The 8,040-nt window shown below is 33.5% G+C and overlaps 1 long non-coding RNA gene across 2 annotated transcripts in view; it reads right to left on the bottom strand.

The window, feature by feature from the left end:
• The window catches only part of LOC139356993 (uncharacterized), a 31,800-nt gene extending 24,244 nt beyond the window's left edge, over nucleotides 1–7,556 (bottom strand). Inside the window, exons 1-2 of one of the 2 annotated variants that reach the window (XR_011609601.1) lie at nucleotides 7,180–7,556; nucleotides 742–872 (exon numbers count right to left, since the gene is read on the bottom strand). This is a non-coding gene — a long non-coding RNA (uncharacterized lncRNA). The remainder of the gene's footprint in view (nucleotides 1–741; nucleotides 873–7,179) is intronic. The other variant, XR_011609600.1, reaches the window with a different exon arrangement.
• Between the last annotated feature and the right edge of the window lie 484 nt (nucleotides 7,557–8,040).

Raw genomic sequence — 8,040 nt, forward strand, 5'->3', positions numbered from 1 at the left:
ATGAGTTTTGGTGAGGACAAACAAACCATATCCAAACCATAACAGGAATCATACGAAATGGCCAACCATTGCATAATCAGTGGTAGTTAACCAGATATTATATGCATTTGAGGTCATGCCATATTGATTATACAAGCTAATGAGAAGATGTTGGGTATAGATTTTTTAAAACGTGAGATGTGAGGCTGTGTTATACGTTAAAATTTAAAGCCTAGTAGAGTTAGATTTTGCAAATACCGGGTGTACATTCTATTAGGGGAAACAGATTAAGAAAATCAGCTGAGGCACATTATAGCAAATAAATGGTGTGCCGAGTTCTGGTAAGTAAAAATTAAAAATGTGAAATCTTTGTGTCATCGGAACCATGTGTATTCATATAGTTTTGTAGACCCTGCTCCAGTTCTTTTTTAGTACATGTAGATCTAGCCAAAATACTCACACTAGAGCTCAAAAACAAGTATAAGCTGATACAATTCAAGTTATTTGATATGAAAGTATTGAGGAGTGATATGGTGTGGCTCTGTGTCCCTACCCAATTCTCATTTTGTAGCTTACATTATTTCCACATGTTGTGCGATGGCCCCGGTGGGAGATGACTGAATCATGGGGGAGGTTCTTTCCAATGCTGTTCTTATGATAGTAAGTCTCACCAGCTCTGATGGCTTTAAAAACGGGAGTTTGCCTACACAAACTCTCTTTGCCTGCTGCCATTTACACAAGATGTGACTTGTTCTTCCTTACCTTCTGCCATTACTGTGAGGCCTCCCCAGCTGTGTGGAACTGTAAGTCCAATAAACCTCTTTCTTTTTTAAACTCCCCAGTCTTGGGTATGTCTTTATCAGCAGCATGAAAATGAACTAATATGAGATTATCTAAAAATAATCAGTAATTCATGTTGAAATTTTCAAACTTTATTTCTTATTGAATAACAACATTTGTGATTAGCCCCTAGAAAGCTTTAGATGCTTAGTATAATACTTGTAAGGCACTCTTCCCAAAACAGGAGACTGAAAGCTCCATGTATTACATATTTCTCACAAATATTACAGTAATTAACAATAAAAATATGTATTAAGCTCTTAATATGTCATAATTTCCACAGCAATCTTATGAATTATATACTATTATTATCCATTTGTGTGCATAAAAAGCCCTACACATAGGTTCATTAGTAAGTACCATGCTTAAGGTCACACAGTAAGTGGCAGAGCTAGAATCCAAGCACAGGGATTTTGGCTCATATTTCTATTCATATTTTTAGTAAAATAAAACCATTAAACTGTGAGTACCAAATGCAGACAATTTCTGAGGCAAATAGGATAATTGGCGAATAAATCAGTGTATTAGATTTAAAAAAATGATGTTTTGACATAACCGGTTTTTACATATTATTGTTAATTTATAAAATAGAAATATATATATTGTGTGCCATATTAAAGTAATTTTTCTTGTTAAAGTGAGTATGCATATTCTTGTTAATGTGAGCATGAATGTTCTGCTTTGTTAACGACAACAGTATTTTTCCATCCTGAATTTTTTTTAATATATAGGAACAAATGAATTTTTCAAGGGAACTCTGACTTCCTATTTTACAGGCACAGGTAGTGTCATTTGAGTGTCATTGCTTTGAGATGATATGCTACCTCAGGGTCAACTTCTGAGCATAATGCAATGTTTGCACATTTCATCTTTGTTCTTTTGAAAGTACTTATATGCCTATAAAAATGGTAAGAAGTAAAACAATATGATCCCATGCACTTTGGTAAGGCTACTCCAAACCTTTCCATGACCTTATAATGCTCTAATTTTGCATTGAAACTTTATGATATGTAAAAATGATAATTAAAGACACTGACAATTCACTGCTTATGTATCCCATTTTAATTTTGCTTAGTTTTGTTTTTCATATATTAATTTTACAATCCAATGTAAACCAATTTTTTTGTTGATTACCAGTAACTGACAATGTTATCAAATCACACTGAATCACATAAGTGTTGTAGCCAAGCTGAAAGCAGTTGTAATTATTTGAAATTATCTAAATAATCTATGTGTTCACTGGTGTATGTAAAACATTTGTAAGGAAATAAATGCTGTGAACTTGTGATTATTACTAAGGCAGGGGTGTTGTATAAATTAGTAAAATTCTATACTGAATAAAAAAGATTAGCTGGAAAAAAACTGGCAAATCTGAATATAAAATGATACAGTAGCTTTATTAACAACATATTTTGTTAGAAAACATTCCCCAAAGAAACATTATTTGAAGTTTAGAAATAATTCATTTTGATTTAATGAAATCCATAAAAATAAATTAATAACATTGGTCTTGGACACATAAAAGTATAATACTATACAATTGTTTTCAGTAAGAATCTTTTGCAGGAGTATATTTTTGACACTTTATGGTAAGAAGAACTTCAAAGAGAAATATTGTGAAAACCTTTTAGTTTTGTAAAGTCTATGACATATAGTTTTGCAAACATGGCTTGCTATTCTTGATGAACTTTTGACTAGTTTTCTAACCATACCTCTTTGCATTTTGGTAGAGAACAGCATGGCAAAAATTATGTAAATAAGAGGTCCTATATCATAAGTAGCATCTTTTAAAAAATAATAGTTTACTTAAACAAAGCAGGTCATTTCCATATCTACACAGTTTCAACCTTTAACAAAACTTCATCTTCCCTTCAGTTGTGGTCTTGTAATAAAAAAAATTAAAGTGTCTTAATTAAAAATATTTTACAAACCTCTTTCATTTGCTGTAAGTCAGGTTGTGAAATATATTTATTACTGAAACTAAAAGCATCAGATTTGTAGTACACTCTCATCATTGAGCAGAATAATTGTTTTTCTTTGCTTATTCAAGATGTATTTTGCTGTACTCTACAATAATGGTAAATAATTGCAGTCTTTGCAATTTAGACTTTATTTCAAAAAGGACAACTAATTCAAAATTATTCATTCATCCAGGTTGGATAGTAAGAAATATAAGAAATTAACTTTCAATTCTTAACATTAAGTGGCATTATCCTAATTGAAAATTTAAGCACAGTTTTCACTGAGTTACTAAACCAAAGGCAATTCACACTTAAAATTAGATATTTACTACTCAATTAAAAAACACCAGAAGAAGGTAATTGATGAAAGCAATGTGATAATAAAATGTATCTGGTATTTTTGTGGAAAATCCTCTATCTTTTACAAATTGAAAAGTAAAGTTTCCGCATTGGACTTACTAATACCAAGCTCTTCAACTCCTTGTTGATTATATCATTATACTTTTTGTATGAAGTTGAATAAACCCAATCAATGGAGAGAAGAAAGTTTCATAACAACCCAACAAACTCATAATTGTCTTTATAAATATATGCTTATTTGTGGTTTGGACAATACTATATAGAGTACTTAGTACAATTATAAACTCTCAAAAAAAAAAAACACACATAAACAACCAAATGAGAAATCTGAAAGGTAGTAAGGACTGGTGAAAGATTAGTGTCAGAAGGTTTTTACATGCCCTTGCAAACCCAAAGAAGGAAACCCTGACACAGTACTTACTGTCCCCAACTTAGCAACAAAAGGCAGCAATAAAGGCTGATTCCTCCCCTGATTCACTATGACACCCTCTGCAACACCAGGTTAAACAGAGGAGTGATAGACTCTGCTAAACATTAACACCAGGGAGGGTCTCAGGTAGAGATATCTAGCTAGCCTGGAAAAGTTTATCCACCACAATCAAGTTGGCTTCATACCTGGGATGCAAGGCTGGTTCAACATACACAAATCGATAAACGTAATCCATTACATAAACAAAACCAATGGCAAAAACCACATGATTATCTCAATAGATGTAGAAAGGGCCTTCAACAAAATTCAACACCCCTTCATGCTAAAAATTTTCAATAAACTAGGTGTTGATGGAATGTAACTCAAAATAGCGACAGCTATTTATGACAAACCCACAGCCAATATCATACTGAATGGGCAAAAACTGGAAGTATTCCCTTTGAAAACCAGTACAAGACAAGGATGCGCTCTCTCACCATTCCTATTCAACATAGTATTGGAATTTCTGGCTAGGGAAATCAGCCAAGAGAAAGAAATAAAGGGTATTCAAATAGGAAGAGAGGAAGTCAAATTGTCTCTGTTTACAGATGACATGATTGCATATTTAGAAAACCCTATCATCTCAGCCCAAAATCTCCTCAAGCTGATAAGCAACTTCAGCAAAGTCTCAGGATACAAAATCAATGTACAAAAATCACAAGCATTCCTATAAACCAATAACAGACAGACAGAGAGCAAAATCATGAGTAAACTCCCATTCACTATTGCTACAAAGAGAATAAAATACGTAGGAGTCCAACTTACAACGGATGTGAAGGACCTCTTCAAGGAGAACTACAAACCACTCAAGAAAATAAGAGAGGACACAAACAAATGGAAAAACATTCCATGCTCATAGATACAAAATATTAATATCGTGAAAATGGCCATACTGTCCAAAGTAATTTATATATTCATTGTTATCTCCATCAAGCTACCACTGACTTTCTTCACAGAACTGGAAAAAAACTACTTTAAACTTTATATGGAGCCAAAAAGGAGTCCACATAGCCAAGACAATCCTAAGCAAAAAGAACAAAGCTGAAGGCATCACGCTACCTGACTTCAAACTATACTACTAGGCTACGATAACCAAAACAGCATGGTACTGGTACTAAAACAGATACATAGACCAATGGAACAGAACGGAGGTCTCAGAAATAACACCACACATCTACAATCATTTGATCTTTGACAAACCTGACACAAACAAGCAATGGGGAAAAGACTCCCTATGTAATAAATGGTGCTGGGAAAACTGGCTAGCCATATGCAGAAAACTGGAACTGGACTCTTTCTTTACACCTTATACAAAAATCAACTCAAGATGGATTAAAGACTTAAACATAGGACCTAAAACCATAAAAATTATATAAGAAAACCTTAGCAATACCATTCAGGACACAGGGATGGGCAGACTTCATGTCTAAAACACTAAAAGCAATGGCAACAAAAGTCAAAATTGGCAAATGAGATCTAATTAAACTAAAGGGCTTCTGCACAGCAAAAGAAAACTATCATCAGAGTGAACAAGCAACCTAGAGAATGGGAGAAAAATTTTGCAATCTATCCATCTGACAAGGGGCTAATATCCAGAATCTACAAAGAACTTAAACAAATTTACAAGAAAAAAAAAATCAAAAAGTGGGCAAGTATATGAAGAGACATTTCTCAAAAGAAGACATTTATGCTGCCAAAAAACATTTGAAAAAATGCTCATCATCACTGGTCATTAGAGAAATGCAAATCAAAACCACAGTGAGGTACCATCTCATGCCAGTTAGAATGGCAATCATTAAAAAGTCAGGAACAACGGTTGCTGGAGAGGATGTGGAGAAATAAGAATGGTATTACACTGTTGGTGGGAGTGTAAGTTAGCTCAACCATTGTGGAAGACAGTGTGGCGATTCCACAAGAATGTAGAACTAGAACCATTTGACTGAGCAATCTCATTGCTGGGTATACACCCAAAAGATTATAAATCATTCTACTATAAAGACGCATGCACACATATGTTTAGTGCAGCACTATTCACAATAGCAAAGACTTAGAACCAACCCAAATGCCCCACAATGATAAACTGGATAAAGAAAATGTGGCACATACACACCATGGAATACTATGCAGCCATAAAAATGAATGAGTTCATGTCGTTTGCAGGGACAAGGATGAAGCTGGAAACCATCATTCTCAGCAAACTATCACAAGACCAGAAAACCAAACACCACATGTTCTCACTCATAAATGGGAGTTGAACAAGGAGAACACATGAACGCAGGGCGGGGAACATCACACACCGGGGCGTGGTGGGGGTTGGGGGCTAGGGGAGGATAACATTAGAAGAAATACCTAATGTAGGTGAGGGGTTGATGGCTGCAGCAAACCACCATGACACGTGTATACCTATGTAACAAACCTGTACATTCTGCACATGTACCTCAGAACTTAAAGTATAATAAACAAAATAAATTTTAAAAAAATAAACCAAAAAAGACAAAAAGAGAAAACCGTACTCCTGAAACTAAAAAGTGAGTTGTGTAGCCTTCAGGATACAATATATGAGTTCAACACATAAATATGCATATATTTCTGTATTTTAGCTATTAAGAAGTACAGTAATACCTCCAATTGCTTGAAAACAAAATAATTATTTCAGTAGACATTTATCAAAATATGTACAGCATCTGTAGGCTGAAAATTACAAAGTGCTGATTGAAGGAATCAAAAACCTAAACAAATGTAGAGACATATCATGTTCAAGAATTGGAAGACTCAACAGAGTAAGCATATCACTTTTTTTCAAAATGATCTTTTTCGGATTTTAATACAATTTATATTAAAAGCCAAGCAAGGATTGTATAGACATAGAAAAGCTTATATAATTTTTATGGCAATGTATATACCCTATGATAGGCAAAACAATCTTGACAAAGAAAAATAATGTGGGGGGAATTATCTTAAAATTATGTTAAGGCTTACTATATAGCTACATTAATCAGAATAGTGTGGTATTGATGGAAGGATAAGCTTAATCTAAGAAACAGAATGAAGAACTCTAAAATAGACCTACACAAATACGATTAACAAATTTTGATAGATGGACAAAAATAACTCAGTAGAGGAAGGAGGAGCTGTTAAAGTAAATAAATAGGTATCAGAACAAAGTCTATTACCTGGAATAAACATGATATTTTTTTAAGGATAAAAGGATTAATTTATCAAAAGGACATAAAAATCTAAAATATGCGTGCCTTCAGTAAGAGAATTTGAAATAACTTAAAGGAAAGGATGATGGAACTGCTAGAAGAAATAGAGAAATTAATAATTATATCCAAAGATTTAAATAGACCTCTCTCAATAATTGGTAGAACAAACAGACAGAAAATCAACAGGAACATAGTTGAATATGAAACTTGCCCAATTGTCCCGTAGGCCTTTTGTTGCAAATGTAGAAATTGACCTTTCTGGTCTTAAAGTTTGAAATTTATATTTGTTTTATTTGAGTTCTTTTCTCAGAAAACAACCAACCTTCATACCTCTCAAAAAAAGAATCAAAGAACTAAAACTCACCAGATCACCACTTCCAGACAATTAGATGCCAGATCCCTCATTCATTATGATTGCTTCCTTAGGCCTCCTGGGTTCCTGTTTTCTTACATATTGTTACATTTCTTCCCTGCTGATTAAAGCCCTTAGTTTCAGTGGGTCAGGGAGATGGATTTGAGACTGAGCTCCCATCTCCTTGACTGCAGCACCCAATTAAAGCCTTCTTTCTTGGCATTAGTCATTGTCTCAGTGACTGGCTTTGTCTGAGGTGAGCAGCAGGACCTCGTGTTTCCATAACAATTTGATGTTTCCATAACAATTAGAATGTTTGTTCTAATTGTTTCCGTAACAATTAGAATATGACTATTGACCAATTTAATCAAGTTGACATTCACTGAACATTCCACCTAACAACAACAGAATATATATTGTTATTAATTGCAGGTGGAACAATCATCAAGCTAGAAAATATTGTGGGTTATAAAACAGATCTCAGTAAATTTGAAATGATTCAATTCTTACAAATATTTTATCTGACCCAACTAAATTCATTAGAAAACAATAAGAGGTGTCTTTGGAAAAACCACAAATATTTGGAAATCAAATAATGAACGTTAATTAAGTACCCATGAGTAAAAGGAAAAACATGAAGTATTTTGAACTGAATAGAAATACTACATGCCAGAAGTTTTGAAATGGCATTGAAACATTACTTAGGGGGATATTAGAGTATGAGATGCCTACAAAAAAATTTAAAAAATAGTCTCAAATCAATAATATCAGCTTCTGTGTTTCAAAAAAAGGAGAAAGAAGTAGAAAGCAACTGGAACAGAAAATAATTGGAAGAAATAATATAAAAACAAAGCAGAATACAGCAAAGTATAA

The sequence above is a fragment of the Macaca nemestrina genome, chromosome 11 (assembly GCF_043159975.1).
Source record: "Macaca nemestrina isolate mMacNem1 chromosome 11, mMacNem.hap1, whole genome shotgun sequence".
NCBI classification, from domain to species: Eukaryota; Metazoa; Chordata; class Mammalia; order Primates; family Cercopithecidae; genus Macaca; species Macaca nemestrina.